The 18,065-nt window shown below is 34.7% G+C and overlaps 1 protein-coding gene and 1 long non-coding RNA gene across 7 annotated transcripts in view; one reads left to right on the top strand and one right to left on the bottom strand.

Moving 5' to 3' along the window:
* LOC127852746 (synaptotagmin-7-like) overlaps positions 1-18,065 on the top strand; it is a 263,942-nt gene that overhangs the window by 34,188 nt on the left and 211,689 nt on the right. The window lies entirely within an intron of this gene.
* Positions 246-2,843, bottom strand: LOC127852750 (uncharacterized). The gene is made up of 3 exons (XR_008036245.1): positions 2,782-2,843; positions 493-558; positions 246-267 (listed from the first exon to the last, which is right to left on the bottom strand). It is a non-coding gene; the product is annotated as an uncharacterized LOC127852750 (long non-coding RNA).

Below are 18,065 nucleotides of genomic sequence, written 5' to 3'. Positions count from 1 at the left end.
ATCAGATGTCGATAAAAAAATATTGCATTATCAAGAGATACAGGTTTGAACAGCTATATTTTACATTCAAATCAATTCTTATACAAAGAATATTATGTAACTTTGGGGTATTTGGGCTCTATGTTGTGGTAACATTAAAAGATAGTGACAGCAAACTTTAAATAAAAAGTTTATTATACTTCTATAACATATTGCTGACGATATTCAAAGATGAAGACGTCCAGACTTTTAATATAAGATGTTGGATTACAGGTGATGGATTTAAGTCTGAAAATATCACAAAGATTAATATAGTAAACATGTTATACTTGCAATATAAAAGGCTGATACTAGTGGCCCATATATATTAACATTGTAACAATAAGAAATGATATTAACTAATCAATCCTTCCATACATAGTACATACAATAAATAAAATAGACCATTATACATAATGCAAAACATATAAAACAACAATTACATCATCACATACACAATTACACATTTCTTACCAAATTGTGGATTTCAGACTTCAATACTGCTCTCCCAACTTCTCTCCTAACATTATCTTAGACGGACTGTAAGTTAAGAATTATGTGTAAATATATGCATACAGTGATCGTTAAAAGAGTAAGAAAAAACAATTTGCCATTTTTACTCGAACTGAATAAATGGCAATCTCCAAACAGAAATATAGTAATGATACGTACAAATCAATGCATGGACAGCCCAATTACAAGACATACAATAGACAAATGTAGATGAAAAAGACAAAGATATTTACATAATACATCTACTGCTGTCAACTGTCAACTGTCCTCAACAAACAATTGGGCTCTAATGAGAATTTGGCGCGTGTATATAATAACGCACCTCACAGTAAAGGCTTTTTAAGAAGGTTACATTCAACAATTTAAAAACAAACGTTGATTGTCCAGACCTGTGAAAAATATCGACCTCATATTTATAGGAGTAAGTTGCATATGACCTTTGACCACGAAATATACATGTAACCATAACATTAAAGTGAGAGACACATGTCTACCTACTGCTGCTTATATTTGTTTGAAGTTTTAAACAGTGAAAGCTGTGAAAAGGTATACCGTGTTGCAAGCTGTGAAAAGGTATACCATGTTGCAATAGCACTTGAAGAGGGACAATTATCAAAATAATTATGACAGACAGTCGGACAAAGGCCATGCATATAATCCATTGTCGCCACCTTATTTAAAGAGGCATATCGACGGTATTGTAATTTTCTGAAATAAATTTATACATTACACAAAACTTTTTTGATGTTTCTGAAATACACAGACCTAGCTGTAAAACATGTTCCGTCAACCATGTATTTTAAAAATTATAAAACATTGTCCTTGTCAGAGGCGTAGCTGCTATTAGTCACAGCAAGCTCGGGCCTACAATTTTGTTTGAAACATGAAAAAAATAAATAAAAATTCTTCAACTTCGAAAACCGCATTAAAATATGGACCCTGAGGGGGTGAGGTGCTAGAAATCTGCATTTCATATTGACATAATCCTCAGACAATGGATTCTGGTCATGTTCAAAGGACATATCTTCCAATTATCAACTCTACTTCTTTCTATGTGCATAGATTCTATAGCTAGCTTCTTTTCACGTGACTTGCTGTTACAAGTTTTCATAGATCTACATGTAGATCTACTTGTCTCCCTTTCAACACTACAGTAAGTTGTAATCGATTATCGTTGGATTTTTAAGAAACATTCCAAATGATGTTTATGGCCGCAGAAAATTTAAATGGAGCACTTTCCCCCGTATCCCGATCCATCGACTGAACTCGGGTCGGTTCGGTCTCTTGATGCCGAACAAAAACGTGCCGTTATAGACATGCAGACAGTATTATTGAAAATAATTCCCATGGTTTGACTTGTGAATAAGTGGAGTGTTACACTTTTAAATGTTACTCTGTTCCATATTGTTTTCAAATTTAGTGTTCTGGTATAAAGATAATTCAGTAATATTTAGTTCTCTGACATTGAGATAAAACAGAAAAATATCAAAGAAAAACAGGCCAAAGTCTTATATTTTCCTATCTTATTATTTGTCTAGATATGTATCATATCCAGACCTACAGCTCAAAAAATGCTAGCTACGCCCCTGCCTGTGAAAGTTTTAGAACCAGCATTTAATGATTTTATGCTATTTTTTTGTTCAATTAAAATTGTGGTATAAGAAAAATTTGCCTACTTATAGGGAAATACCGTCCATATGCCCATTTAATGAAGAAAAGGTAAAAGAAAATTACGTCATGTTACCCGATGTTGTTTGAAATTGAACATGCTTCAACGGTATCTGCTGATAGTTGCATGTTCGAACGTAAACATTTACATTCAAATAAGTCACAGAACGTGAAAGATTAATTATGTTTATATTTTTAAGGGTTGGCTGCAGCAACTTTTCACCGCAATTTGTTTAAACGGTCACGACAGCGAAACATATACGGATCGCGCAGGAAGCCATTTTTTCTGGTCGTCTCAATCAAATTTTTTTAGCGTCTGCAGTTATCAATTAAAAAGGTTACGAAACACTATATTTGGCATTCGTATTCAGTTTCAAAATGGTTTCTGCTAGATCGCGTTTTTGTTTCCCACAAATTAAAAAAATACATGCGCTATGGGTACAGAAAGACACAATAATGAGTGCGAGCGGTAAACAAATTTTTTTTTTTTTTACATTTTGAAAAAATCGGTTCGGCAAATCCGACGACTAACAGATCAATTTGGAGTGGCCTAAGCGCTTATACAAAATTGTATAAACCTACCATAATTGTTGGATTTGTCTTTCAAAAGTTTGTTACAAGTTTAGTATAGGTGATCAATATTCTTGCTGAAGCCTGCAACACAATATTCTCACTGTACTAAAGCAATAATGACTAGCATCTAAATGCCATGGTTATATATCTGATTCATGATTGAATACACCATCAAATTTGACATTACTGCATATTATTTTTTTCACAACTCAAAAACATACATTTTTACTGTAGTCACAACAAAAACAATAACACTGTTTGTAATTTCTATCTATAAATCACATCAGGTATTTCCGCAATAAATAGGATAGATAGTACACACATTAAATCGAACATTAATAAACAAAGATCTGACATTACCATTAAAAGCTGCAATCAATTAAGTTAATATCATTTTAAATAATTTGACATTAAGACACCAAAATAATTGAATTTTACAGTAATTTTTAATGTTTTTTTGAAAAATCAATTAAACTTGACGAAGTTAAACAAAAATAAAAATGTCTGCCCCAAGCACCTGCAAGCATACATACACATTTTTTTTCTCCAAAAAGTGAAGGAGTTTAATGGGAAATCATTTCAAGATGGATTTTTAGTAGATTTCAGCTTCAAATTATGTTCTACATCATATTTGGACATAAAATGACAAAGAATTGATTGCTATTGGCGCTGGTTTGTTTATAAACAAAAGCAAAGGGGCATAAATATAGTACCACGAGAATAGCCAACCCGAGAGAATACCGGTTTTGAGTATACTTAACATTTAGTTCAAAACAACAGTTGAAACAAATGTAATTAACTTGCATCAAAATATAACACAATTACATTGAAATACATCTAAATTTTTTCAAATATATTCTTTGTGTGTGTGTGTGTGTGTGAAGCCAATAAAACCCAGTGGAGAACACTGATAATTAAGGTGTATTCCCAATGTAAGTAGCTTGTTGAACCAGTTCTTTTCCTTGCCATTTTAGGAAAAAAATACAGGATTGGGAATGTTTTCGTGCAAAAACTTCACTGATTTGAGAATAACTAATTTAATATATCTCTTAATAATAATTCAAATTAGAAGAACAAAATCATATAAATTACAGTTGTATACTTTGTTAGATTACTCCTCAACAACTTTGTACGCCACAGATGGAAAATACATTTATCTGTTTTGCCTACATTGTACTATCAAAGCGCTGAAGGCACTGTAGGTGTTCGCTGTTGTAAAATGTCGTCCTTGATTAGCTTGTGCGCATTGCACAGGCTAATCAGTATGCACAGGTTAATCTTATTTGACATGCATTTAGCCCCCTTTTCCCTGAAAGCAGCCAATATGTACAGATTTCAATGATAAACACCAGACTGGCCAATCTCGTCTTACAAGCTGTTAAACACTATTAGTCATATAAACCCTCTGCAGTGTACCAGTGGTGAACTATAAATAGGCAAATGTGGTTGTTATCTTTCCTAGCAGACGTTCATAGCATGAAGTTACTGGCTTCCGTCTCCTTGACGCTACTGGCTATCGCCTGCGTGAAACTACTGGCTTGCACAAAGCCACTGGCTCTTCGTCACCCCAAGGTCTTAGGTGAAGCTTCCGTCACTGCCTTGTACGACATCCGTAGACTTCAACCCTCTGAAGATCCTCTAACCATACAACAGGAACTCTGAAGCCCGAGCAGCACCGTTCTCAGTCAACGTAAACACCCAAATGCTTCAGAGCACTGTTGTTTAGAATAAGGTCCCTTTTCTACAGATGTTGACCCGCTTGCATACACAGGAGAACTCCCAACTTGCCGATCTGCGCGTCTTTATATACCGGCGAACAGAGCGCCACCTAGCCAATGGAAAGGCACGATCTGGAAACTACAGATGATTCCGAATTCCCTCCGCACTCTACGGAGATAACCGATCAGCATTTCTCCTTCACTAACACAGAAACTAGCCGAATATATACGCAGGATTTTACTAGAAACATTCCTTAAATAGCAAATACTCTTTAAATGCTCAATACATTATTTTTAGCAATACAATTATCTTTCATTGTAAAGAACAAGTTACAATTTCATATTGTTTACCTGGCAAATGTAAAACTAAGGGAGGTAATTATACTGTAGCAGTGAAGAACGCAAAGCATCTATTTCGACCACGAATCATTTCGTTATATCAGAAAATGCTTTTTTCATTGTTTATAGGTCTTTTTATGTTTTTTGTTTTTGTCTCTCATGTTTGTTTCACTGCAGAACAGGTTTGCTTGTGCTTTATGTGTTCAGTTTTCATTAGCTCATTTGATTTTGTGCATAATTTCTAACTCTTTCCTTAGCCACTAATTTCTCTTCATGTATTTTCTGTTCAAACTTTCCTCTACCTTTAATGCCAACGGTAGCTTAATAATTCTTCTATAATTACTGTAAGACCATTAAATTTCATGTGGTACAAATTTTCGTGGATTTCGTTGGTCCGCTGAACCACGAATTCAAGTACCAACGATTATTTATTCATTCCTAATGCCATTTCCGACATTTTCTTTTGTTGTCGGTTATCCGAGATATTTGTTTTTGTAATATTTACTTCACTTCAGTAGGTCACTTTACACTATATCTATGAGATTTTCTTTTTTATTCATCATCGTTAACAGTTTGCAGATTTCTCGCATATGTCAATTAGTGCCAATTTAAGTTAAAAGAGACTTAACGTTTTTCACACATGTAATTGGGGACCTTATTACTCAATTGTTACTACTAGGGGACCGATTGCGCTGAGAATTGCAAATATTGTCAAAACAACATTGATGGCAATTAGCGAGCGGGGCCCCACCGGTGCGCCGCTTTATCGCTCTTATCGACATTTATCAGCAACACTTTAATGCTTCAGTGCACATTAACCTCAGGTCTTGCCGACAATACATTTTAGCAGATTATGTCTCGTTATAACTGTGGTTGTTTTAATAACAGTTTAATTATTATGACGGTCAGTCTTTCCCGAAAATTTGAAATCCACGAAATTACGTTTCAACGATAAGTTTGTTTTTTTTTAATTTGCAATCCACGAAATTACGTGTCAAAGAATTAGTTTTTTTTATTAAACCACAAAATTTCATACAGACGAATTTCTATACGTTTACAGTCAGGGTTTTTTTTTACTAAGAAAGTGACGCCGATATTCGGCGTCTTCCCCTACCAGAATTTTTCCCCTAAAAATACAATTTCCCCTCCAAAAATATAATTTTTCACTAAAATATAATATTTAACCCTCAAAGAAATGTTTCTATTTCTTTTGGGAAATCGACACTTATCCAATTTGTACCATGTACAACGATCTCGCTCTCTCTCCCGACGAACACTCAAATCTGGGAATACCAGTGATTCTAAATATAGCTCTTAAATTACGTCATGGAAACCGGGCAACTAATCGTATTAATCATGTGACTATTTTACTGGATTCCGGTCTTGCGCGAGAAGGGTGTTTCTGCAATTAATTACCGGAAACCAGTTGATTTTCATCCGGGTTATGTGAAAGCCAAGATATAAACGTTAAAACAAAAACAAAAGTCTCACAATTGGCGTTCATACACGAACAAAATAAAACGTTCGGACTCGGAAAATATTAATTGCGTCGACGCATTTTTTAAGGATGAATCATCAAAAACCGTTGAAACCCAGCAGGATTCGGAGGTACATGTAATCAACATCGAACATTGTGAAAGTGAAAGTACACAATCGGCAGCTGCCGCACCTTTCCCTTCCAATACTGTAGCAGATCTAAATCATCTACCCATTCATCATGAAATTGAAATCACAATATTGACATCGTCCCCTGGCCCCAGTTGAAAACATTTCCCATTATTAGATCTACCCCTGCAACTTTATTTAGGACTTTGACTTTAATATCATACTTGTTCATGTGTTTAAGAACAAAAAGGTCAGAGACATGCCTCTTTTTCCTAAACAAAAACCCTGAAGTCTGTAGGTGAGTTATAGAGTTGAAATGAAAAGTTTTTATTTTTTTTCCCAAATATGTCTCTTTTGCGCTCTATTTCCCCTTTTACCCAGCGTCCAGCGTCTTCCCCTTTTTCTAAAAAAAAACCCCTGACAGTATGCTTTTGCAGTGTCACATAGTTTCCTTGTTTGGTAGATTCTTTGAGCATCCTGCTGTAGATTATTTTGGTTTAATCTGTAATCATCATATTAAGTTAGTGGTTTTTATTATGTTTTGCACATCTTTTAGAAGTTGTATTATGGAGCCTTTTGACTTTTTCTTCAATCAATGCATTTTTTGTTATGATCTTTGACCGACATATCTTTAATTTATTTCACTATTATTTCAATACCTCCTTTTATTTCTTCAAAAGATTACATTCCAAGGGTCAACCCTTAAATTATAATCATTGTTGCAGCGATGTTTCATTTCCTGATCATGGTTGTTCAGCGATTTAAAGTTTCACAAGGGCTTGAAATCTCTGATCGGAATGTATTTTGCATTTTGCTTACAACCAATCAAAGCACTAACGCATTAATCAGCTGTTTGTGTATAGTGCTTTCTTAAGAGACGTGTGAGATAAATGGGTTGCTGCAAAAATAAATCCATTTTGGTCCAGACTGATGTTTCTCTGTGCTTAAAAGTTTTTATTCATCGGAACCAACCCCTTTCGAGCTGCCTTGCCACTGTTCCTAAAGAAATCCCTGAGTCTAATACAGCAATTTTTTTCCTTCTTTATGAAGTACCAGAAAATGGCACTTTCCCAATAGGAAAAAACCTAAAAATTTCCCAGGTGCTATCCTAAAAAGTCCCATTGAAGTTTCCAAATTTTTGTTGTTGTTTATCAATGAAATGCAACATTTAGTTAATTTTTCTATGCAGCTCTATGGCTTGAACATAAGTAAATATAATATTGGCAACTTGACAACTGTGACATTACACTTTTAAAGTATTTGTTTGCAACAAACACCAATTTCCAAAGCTTAAAACTTCACACAACAATTTTTTCAAATTTTAGTTTTTTTTACGCTTATTTCTCGCAATTGCGCAAAAAAAATTTGCTGTACTTAATATAAGCTCAAACTCCCCAGAAATTAGCCCCAATTTAAATCAAAGACCTTTTATGCCAGACCGACAGCATTGATACATGTAGATACATGTAACAGCTTGCAGATTTTTGATGCAAAGTGTAATTAATGTCAAAAATGATGTCACATATTGTCATTGCTAACACTGGTGTCATTATCAATGACTTAATTTGTGTTCTGAACATGTTTTATTGTTGTTCAATTGGAAATATTGTAAGGTATGTGAAATTATTTGTTAACTTGATATTTAATTCACAAATGAATGATGTAAGTTGCATGAGTTGTTTTGTTGTTGTTGTTTTTTTACTTTCAAGTTCACTTTATATATTAACTATTAATCTAATTGAATTTGAAGAATTCATAATTAACATTTTGTATTAAATATTTTCAAACGTTAAAAAATGGAATTATGACAAGATTATATTATCTGACCAAAACACATAACTACTTCTTGATTTTCCTTACTCCTCCATAATCCCAGTCAAATAAGAAGTGACTTCTCCCTAAATTTTGACACAGTTTAATTATGCTGACATCTCACATACTGCATTCTTTACTCGATCATATACTCTGCATTTTTTCAGCATTTTTTTCACTTTACACATCTATTTATCAATCCTGAATTATTTTAACAGGCTTGCATGGTGAATTTTAGACACCTCACATACTGCATTCTTTACTTATATACTCTGTATTTTTTCAGCATTTTGTTCACTTTACACATCTATTTATCAATCCTGAATTATTTTAACAGGCTTGCATGGTGAATTTTAGACACTTCACATACTGCATTCTTTACTTATATACTCGGCATTTTTTCAGCATTTTGTTCATTTTATAAATCTATTTATCAATCCTGAATTATTTGAACAGGCTTGCATGGTGAATTTTAGACACCTCACATACTGCATTCTTTACTCATATACTCAGCATTTTTTCAGCATTTTGTTCATTTTACACATCTATTTATCAATCCTGAATTATTTTAACAGGCTTGCATGGTATATATGTCTCCAAAATATATTTTCTTTACATCATCAGCAGCTGTTGTATTTTTTGTAATGACCTAACCACAACAAATTGATAGCATGTTTGTCAGATTTGCCGTATATATGATTTTATTGTGCCCACAAAACCCATTTTGTCCCACATGAACTTTAAAATAAAGCAAAGTGTTGACTTGTTCTTCTAGTAATGTTGGTTAAGTATGCATATTTGAGTACATAGACCCATACATGCCATTTATGTCCCGGATTGTCCGGGATTGTCCCAGAAATGAAGAATGTGTCCCGCAGTCCCGGAAATCAGTCAAATGTCCAGGATATAACACAATCCATATATACATGTACCTTATCTTAGGGTTAACTGCAACTCGAATCTGTGTTCCCGCTAATCCGCAGCTTCTCCATGGCAATGCTTACCCAAATAGGTGACTACGCTACGTGTCAAAATCAAACAAATTAAAAGGGGTCCTCTTATCATATTTATTGTCTCACGTTCGCAGTCAAACCGAAAAGGCGGCATTGTTTAATGTGGTTGTTAATTGGCTTGAACACATGTATTAGGATTTTATGGCAGTTTGTTGGCGCACGCTTTGAATGAGCGACAACACTCGTAAGCAGTCATACCTGTTCCTGCAGTAAGATCATGCAGTAGACGAGCGACGTAATTTTCATACGCGTGTGATTTTATTGCAGTTTGTTGTATTTATTATGCACATCTGTAAATGTTTTGTTCGATTCTCAATGAGCATTATTCAATTTGTAATCCAAAACACGCATCCGAATTTTAATGCTTACGCGACATTTACAAATACTAGCATCAAATAAATAGTGCTGTATCCTTTGTCTTAATAAAAAGCGCGCGAAAATTATACAGACATGTATAATGTAGCATGGAAAGTGTGGGTGTATTTTGTGTTGTATAAAAACATGAACATCACGTCAGGCGATTTACGCGTGTTAAGTGGGGGATACTCCCACGTGTTTCATGCAGATGACGTGACATGTACACAAAAACAATTTGGTGCTCTTTTCTCACACGAAAAACACGAGGCTTGTATCTAGTAACGGAAATAGTAATGATTACTTTGACATTAATAGATTTAGTGTATTACGGATAGGCTTTCGAACTTTGCAATTTACGATGTGAAAACAAATGCGTACCTAAAATGCATATATGTCTCATTATATCGCTTTATGTATACATGTCCCCGAAAATCGGTAAAAGTCCCGGAAAATTTAGCTAAATGTCCCGGAATTGGTCTGAAAATTTATGGCATGTATGATAGACCGTTAATTTATTGTAAAAGTAAATAGTTATGAATGGCTGCATCTAACAATCTAAATGCATGTTGCAGGACTGGTTAACAAAACTATATTTTTTTACCAAAAAATGATTTTTATTTTTAATTTCACATCAGTATTCAAACCTGAGTTTTCAGGATCAAAAGTCTGGCACTTAGATCACTTGAGAATGCTGACAGTTATATACCAATGTGTGTAGCTTAAACTTAGGCCAAACAAAAAAATAGTCTTGCCTCTTGGTTCAGGGAACATGGCCAGAAAAATGTAGGAGGGTAGGTAGTTTTTTTGTTTTTTTTATCAGTCGACTGATTTCATGGTGAAAAAGGGTCAGTTAATGCACCAATTTTTGTTTAAACACTGACCAAATGATTAACATTGCACATTTGGTGTTTAGTCGTTGTATATTATTCATCATTTCATCATTCCTAGCTATTTATGCACCTTTTGGGTTTTAATCGCCCTCTGTACTAATGCTAACCTGCGTACAGAATTCACAAAAGAGAACACATCATAATTGTATTCATTTTTCATCCATAAATACAATGTCTTTTTATATTCATAAAGGTATTACATTTATCACATATTCAAATGATTGTTTTGTAGTACATATTTGTATGGCAAGCGTTCGACGTATAATCCCAAGAAACTAGGTTTCTCATGAGAACCTAGGTTCTCAGAATGAGAACCTTAGGGTTCTTGCTTGAAGATTGCAAATGGCTTCAAGAACCCAAGTTTTCAAATGAAAACCTAGGTTTTCATGAGAACCTAGGTTCTCATTTGAAAACCTAGGTTCTCATGAGAACTTAGGTTCTCAGGAGAAACCTAATTTCTTGCCGATCGACGCATAATCCCAAGAAACTAGGTTTCTCATGAGAACCTAGGTTCTCGCTTGAAGATTGCACATTGCTTCAAGATCCCAACTTTTCAAATGAGAACCTAGGTTTTCATGAGAACCTAGGTTCTCATTTGAAAACCTAGGTTCTCATTTGAAAACCTAGGTTCTCATGAGAAACCTAGTTTCTTGCAGTTTGAAGCATATCCCAAGAAACTAGGTTTCTCATGAGAACCTAGGTTCTCAGAATGAGGTTCTCGGTTGAAGAATGTTCATGGCTTCAACAACCCAAGTTTTCAAATGAGAACCTAGGTTTTCATGATTACCTAGGTTCTCATTTGAAAACCTAGGTTCATTCTGAGAACCTAGGTTCTCATGAGAAACCTAGTTTCTTGGGATTATGCGTCGAACCGCTTGCCATATATTTGCCTTTTGCGAATTCTGTCAGTAACATGTGTACATGGTGAGATGGTGAGTGGATTCACAGGTGTACTTCATAACAGTGTACTCACTGGTCCTGAGTATGTATAAAAACCGCGAAAATGATTGCAAAGTAAACAGTTTTAATTTAGTATTGTAAGGCCGAATTTTGAAGTCACTGGTGAACTTCAGAAAAGTCATGGATGGACAAAAGAGAGATATGTGCATTGTGCTAAAAATAGATTTTTATTTTCTGTTGTTTAGATGCGCTAAATTTTGACTTATTTTGAAGTAAGTTGATGGATATATTCCAACCGGTGTTAGACATCAGATATTTTATCATTGATGATTTCGTCTCTAACATTTTCCTGTTTTAATAAGCAGTGTTTGGAACAGAATCTACCAAAATGCAAACGTCCGGGTAATGTAAACACTGACGGACAATTTTAGTAGTGAATAATTCAGTACTTAAATTCCGGTGTTAACCATGTTAACATCGACTCTTAGCAAATATTTTGGTATTAATGTATTACTTGGTAAAGGAATTGTGTTGAAATGAAATTTCAGAAAAATTAACCCTTCAACATAAAAGTTATTGATCAAAATGTTACAAAAACGTACGGTTAAACGTATGAGAAAAGTACCTCCCAGAAAGATGTCCCATCCAGCGAGTTCCCACAAGAAATTTAACGCCATATTGTTGTGCATCCACCGGCCCATGAAGCTCGTTAAAAATCTCAGCTGCTGTTGATCAGGTTGGGGTAACCCTCATAACTTGACAGTCTTTTTTGTGGTCACAATTTGCAATGTTAATCGCCAACATTAGAGACGTGGACACCGCCATGTTTATAAAGGGTAAACGAATGGATCTGTCGTTACCGGATACAATACCCTATAGGTAAAACTTGTACCATACTGTACCAGCGAAAAACATTGCCATCGGATTGTTTTCCGCAGACCAAAAAAATCGTTAGGGTCGGGGGCAAAAAATAGGGTCCGTCGGGTTCCCTGAACCAAGACTATTTTTTTTTTTGGCCTTATGTAAGCAATACATTTGTTTACACAAAAATTAAAGAAAAAACAGAAAACATTTACATTTTAAAGTTGTTGCATGTTTGTGAAGCTTTATAATTTAACAGTTTTAGATGGTGATTAAACATTAAAGAAAAGTGTATATTTTTATTATATGTGTATGTTATTTATAAATAACAGTGTGTTTTTTTGTTGGTAAAATTTTGGGTCAGAATTGGACCTTATTCCAAATCTCAAAAAGTATATATTTTTCCCAAATAACTGCCAATTTTTTTAAATAATTATAATAAAAAATAACTGCAACATTTACTTCATTTGCATATTAAGCTTCATAAGTTTACTTTAATGAATGTAATATGGAAAACACTTTTATAGCCAATTTTGATGTATTTATAAGCAAAAGAAAAACAAATTTCCCAATTTCAGTCAATACACTGCAACGCCGATATATCGCAGACCGTTATATCGCGCTGTCCAATATATCGCGCTTTGGCTATGGCTCCCAAAAATCCGACGAGCATGATCACTAAATGACATGTTTTAATCTGAGAATTCGCTAACTTAAGCAAAAAACCGGTTCTAGCTAGTATTAACACACAATATTTCGCGGCTTACTATGGTACGCAGTGAAGCGTGAAAAACTGTCAATTATTGACAATGTTGTTTACACAAGGCTGGGGTTGTTTTTAACACTTAGGAAATATTCAATTAGTGTCATTGCAAAGGTAATAATGGCAGTATACTGGTATATAAATCGTTAAATTTCGGTTCTGGTCATGAATTTCTTTGTCCTGATAAAAAGCGCGCGAAAATTGGCGTGGGTGTATTTATTTGTAAATAAAAATTTTGTAGCCGGTACAACATTGCGATATTTTAATTTCCGTTAAAAGTTTCGTTGTAAATTTCAACAAAAGAACCGCGGTATCTCGCGAATTATGTGGAATTGACATTTCCCCTTAATAAAATATAATTAAAACACGCGGTATCGTTACCGTTACGCTAAGGGCAAATTCGAACCTATGCACAAAATATTTTATACGTTTTTCACGGCAAGATTTTTTTATTTTTGCTGATTCGCAGAGATCGTACATGAAAATAAAAAACATAATTTACATTTTGGTTTTATGATAAATACACAGATACTTATGAAGAAATGAAAACGTTTATTGTAGAATTGGTTTGCAATTATTACAATACAAATATGTAGCAGCACTGTATATAAAATGAAAACATTAGAGAAATTTGACAAGTTCACCGCAATATAATTAAGTTAGACATTTCTCAAGTTATATCGCGCGCCGGATATATCGCGCTCGCGATCTTTGGACCCCACCAACCGCGATATATCGGCATTGCAGTGTACAACATGAATTTTCCCAATCCAAAGGCCTCTCCCCCCCCCCCCCCCCCCCCCCGGTCCAAATCCCAAAGGAGTGAAAACACTGAATAAGATATGACGGAAGATAAGCGCAATAGTGTTGTGAACTAAAATGTATAATTTATCTCCCTTTAACAGAAGAGAAAGTTTTATTTTCAACTTAAGCATATAAAGCTTATCGTCATAAACAATAAAGCCAACATAAAAACACATGCATAGAAATAACGTTCACAAAACAGAGAAAAAAAAAGTTTAAGTAAAGGGATACCTTCTGCTTTATCTTTTAAAGTAATAATCACGCTAAAAAATATTGAATATTTCGTTAAATAAAGCTAACCCATCAAAAAATCAATGTTCCTTTTAGCAAAATGCAAAATTTCAACGTTAGATGTTGTCTGGTAGAATTGATTTAACGAGATGCAAAACGCTCGTTTTTATTTTTTTGTGGCCACAAATAATTCCATTTATATTTCCCGTGAAATATCCGAACATTTACGGGCGAACACGAGATTGGATACGGTAAGCGTCGTAAGCATGACGTAGCTCTTATGAATAATCATTCTGTGAAATCAAAATGAATTCTGGGTAACTGGAACTTAGCGAATGCGAAAATGGCTTGTATAAATTATGCAAATGAACGCAACCCGAATGAATCCGATCCTGACTCAAAAGCGAAAGTACATTACATCGTGGAACGATATTTAGATATTAAGATGCTTAAAACTTGCCAAATGCTTGTAATATAACGTTTTTACATCAATGTTACTTGTTTTTAGGGTCTTCCTATTGTAATTAACCATCGTATGGTACTACTTGTTGTCGAATGTTTTTATATAGCACAATACAGTAGCCGTATGTATTGGTGAGCGTGATAGTGACTTTAAATGTAAACGTTCAGTTTTGGAACAAATTCCAGTACAATTGTTAATCAGTTTCTTGCTACTTAATTACAGTAACAGAATTATATTATATTGAATTTTTTCTTTTTCATTTGTTCCATCTACCTATCTGTTTTTATTCTTCTTTCTCCTTACTTGTAGCAGAAAGATCATAACAATTTACAGGTCAGACTTATAGCCTTCGAGAAGACAAAATGTACAGGCCAGTTGAAATTTTCACAGGCCTGATTGTGTTAGACCCAGGAGGGCATATATAAGCATGGCATTTTAACTTTATGGTTCATTCAAGAAATGTCAAAAATGAGCGTGAAAAGCCCAATGAGGGTAAATAAATAAAGCATGTTTCAGTTTGGAAAATATTTACACATATAAATACATACATGAGTGTAATGGATGTATTTAACTAATATTCATAACAATATTTAATATGTACAAAATGTACTTTTCCGTTGTCCTGCTAGCTCTGGTGGATTTTGACTACAAGTTCGCCTGGGCTGACATTGGAAGCCGTTGTGCTGCATCCGATGCACAGTTGTGGAACGAGTCAGACCTGAAGGCAGCAGCTGATAACGGAGACCTTGACCTGCCAGAACTTTAAGCTTTGCCACATGATACTAAGGATGTACCCTACTTTTTCATAGGAAAGAAAATATAAAAGTGTTCGACTGGCCAAGATTTATTTATTTATTAATTTTATTTTTGGCTTAAGTGTACCTAAACATTCATGATATAGAAACAAGCATATGCATTAAAACAAAGCAAATAAAATTATATACTTTAAAATATAAATGAAGCATGCCAATTTAATATGACCGTTTTTTGTATGTTGGTGTTCGGTACTTTTCTGTTTCACTCACGGTATAAGTCCGTTACTCGCATGGTAATATCCGTTTGCAGACCATTAATTATTCGGTACATATCCGTTAAACGTACGTTTTTCCCGTTACATCACCGGTACTTGTGCGGTCATTGTGTGATTCCCACGCTTCACACACCGATTGTGAGCGTCTTGAGCAACACAGCAGGTAAATTGTATCACAGGATAACCAAAATCTGCATATTTTGTCTGTTTTCTCTCCGTTACATATTCGTTAGTCAGTCTGACTGCGCCTGTAAGTGTGTTATTTGTACCTAAAACCCGTTGTTGAATGATGCATGCTTTTCACTAATCCATACTTATAATATGATGTCCGGAGTGAATTCTTTTGTAAATTGTCATTTTCACTGATCATCATTTTTGCTTTTATTGTACGCCATCTTGAAATTGAGTTTGTGACATGTGTGCAACACAATCAGTGTTTTTGTTCATTCAAAATCCGATCCAGTAATCGTCTCCATTCCCAATTGAAAAATGTATTTATTTTTCCCCAATGGGAGCTACAATCTCAATTGAAGGTTTCCAATTTTTTAATTTTTTTTTAAGATCTCAATATTTTGTTCAACTCTCATGCATATAAGTTCAACCTTAGTAAACATTTAACTAAAAACACTTGTTTTCCCAATTTTGAAGCATTTTTTAGCAAAACGACAACACTAATTTCCTAATTTTTGTCAAAGCGCCTCAAATTTTCCCAATCCAAAGGGACCCTGCCCCATTCCCAAAATGGTGAAAAAATACTGACAACATAAAATCAAATATCTCTTACTATATTCTTGAACGAATAATTAAATATGATGTCGTTTGGCGACAACAGGAGACATTCCGTTAATATTTTGAATCACTCTCGCTATTTATTGATGCTGATGTGAATTACTGACCGGTGTTTGACGAAAATTATCTTTATCTGGAAATATCATGGTAACCACGCAATAATGTTTTTGTAAAAACTGCAAGAGGGTAACAATCTTTTAAATAAAAAAAGACGTACTCTGCATTTCACTGTGGGCCTATTGAAATGTTCGTGGGCAATGTCGAACGGGCTGACAGGCTTTCGCCATGTCTGCTGTAGGGTTCCTGCTGTCTCAAAAAAGTTGTTGCTATTCAATTTTGACACTTTTACAATGATTGTCGCCTTTGTTTGTCCATCATATTGGACACAACTCAGAATCTATTTTTAAAATGTCACAATTAGAAATGTAGCACTCAACTGTAGGAACTGTGCATTTTATTTAACTTAAATTTCAATACTTTGAATGATGTTGTCAACAGTTTTCATTGTTTTGTAGGTTCTGCATACATGCCAGAATTTTTTAGGTCCAAAGCGGGACATTCCATAAAAAATTGTCGGGACATTTGACCAAAAAGCAGGACACCTAAAACGATCAATCATTCCACCTTTACTGTAGACAGTATATTACTAACAAAAACTCTTGATACTTTTATTCAAGACATAAAACATCTGATATGAAGCATGAAATCTAAAACATAACAATAACAGTTTTATTTAATAAGACAATAGCAAACAACGAAGATAATATTCATCTTTTTAGAGTACAAAATCTGGAACATATTACAGCAACAATACTCACTCATTATATTACTTTCAATGGCAAACATTAACGCAGGTGGAAGTAGACTGTCTTTGTGTTCATTTTAATTGCCAACAACGCCTCAACCGTTATATAGCCCAAATTTTCCCTTTCTTCTTTCTGAATTTTTTTTCAGTGCACTGAAACAACATTCTGGATCGGCGTTTTAGTGAGGGATTGACAAGGCTGCAAAAGCAAGTGAAGAGAGTTTCGGGAACCGAGCCTTCTGTAGTGGTGTCTTGATGCTGGCAATGCACAACCAGAAGGGGTCTAGTGCCATTCCCTTAACGTAAGGGGGTAACGCGCTTTCCGAAAGCAGCTGGAAATCGACAAATTCATCATGAATACGATCTGGATTTCCCACACCTAGCCGCACGGACAGCTTGACCACTAAAAACAAAAATGACATTTGTCAATATGGTATTAACTTCACAATGATGCTTAACGTAATTATTTCTTGTTTGTTTAATTATTGTGTGTCTTTAACTTGTTAAAATGACAATTAATCTGTATCATATCTAAATAAAAAATGTATATATTTATGTATACAGCTACCAGACTCTGTCGATGTGTTCTGTCTGTTCTCTGGACGCAGGAAACTTAGGGCCTTCAATACCTCATCGTTGACCGGAAACTTTGTGAGCATTTTTGTGGTCAACTCTACGTAGAACGCCCTCACCTTCCTGTGAACAGTGATTCAAATTTACACAGGTGTTCCGTGTATTACACGTATACGACTTTAATGTGATTATTTACTTATTTTAAGACACATTAATATTCCCATCTTGACGAACTTTGCCATTGTGGAGCGGATCAGACGATGGATCTCGCTGTGCAGGTATCCCAGCACGGCGCTGGCGTTCTGGAAGTCGGTGTTGAAGGTGTTCAGCGGCTGCAGAA

The sequence above is a fragment of the Dreissena polymorpha genome, chromosome 12 (assembly GCF_020536995.1).
Source record: "Dreissena polymorpha isolate Duluth1 chromosome 12, UMN_Dpol_1.0, whole genome shotgun sequence".
In the NCBI taxonomy this organism is placed as follows: domain Eukaryota; kingdom Metazoa; phylum Mollusca; class Bivalvia; order Myida; family Dreissenidae; genus Dreissena; species Dreissena polymorpha.
This window is presented reverse-complemented; position numbering and strand designations above follow the sequence as displayed.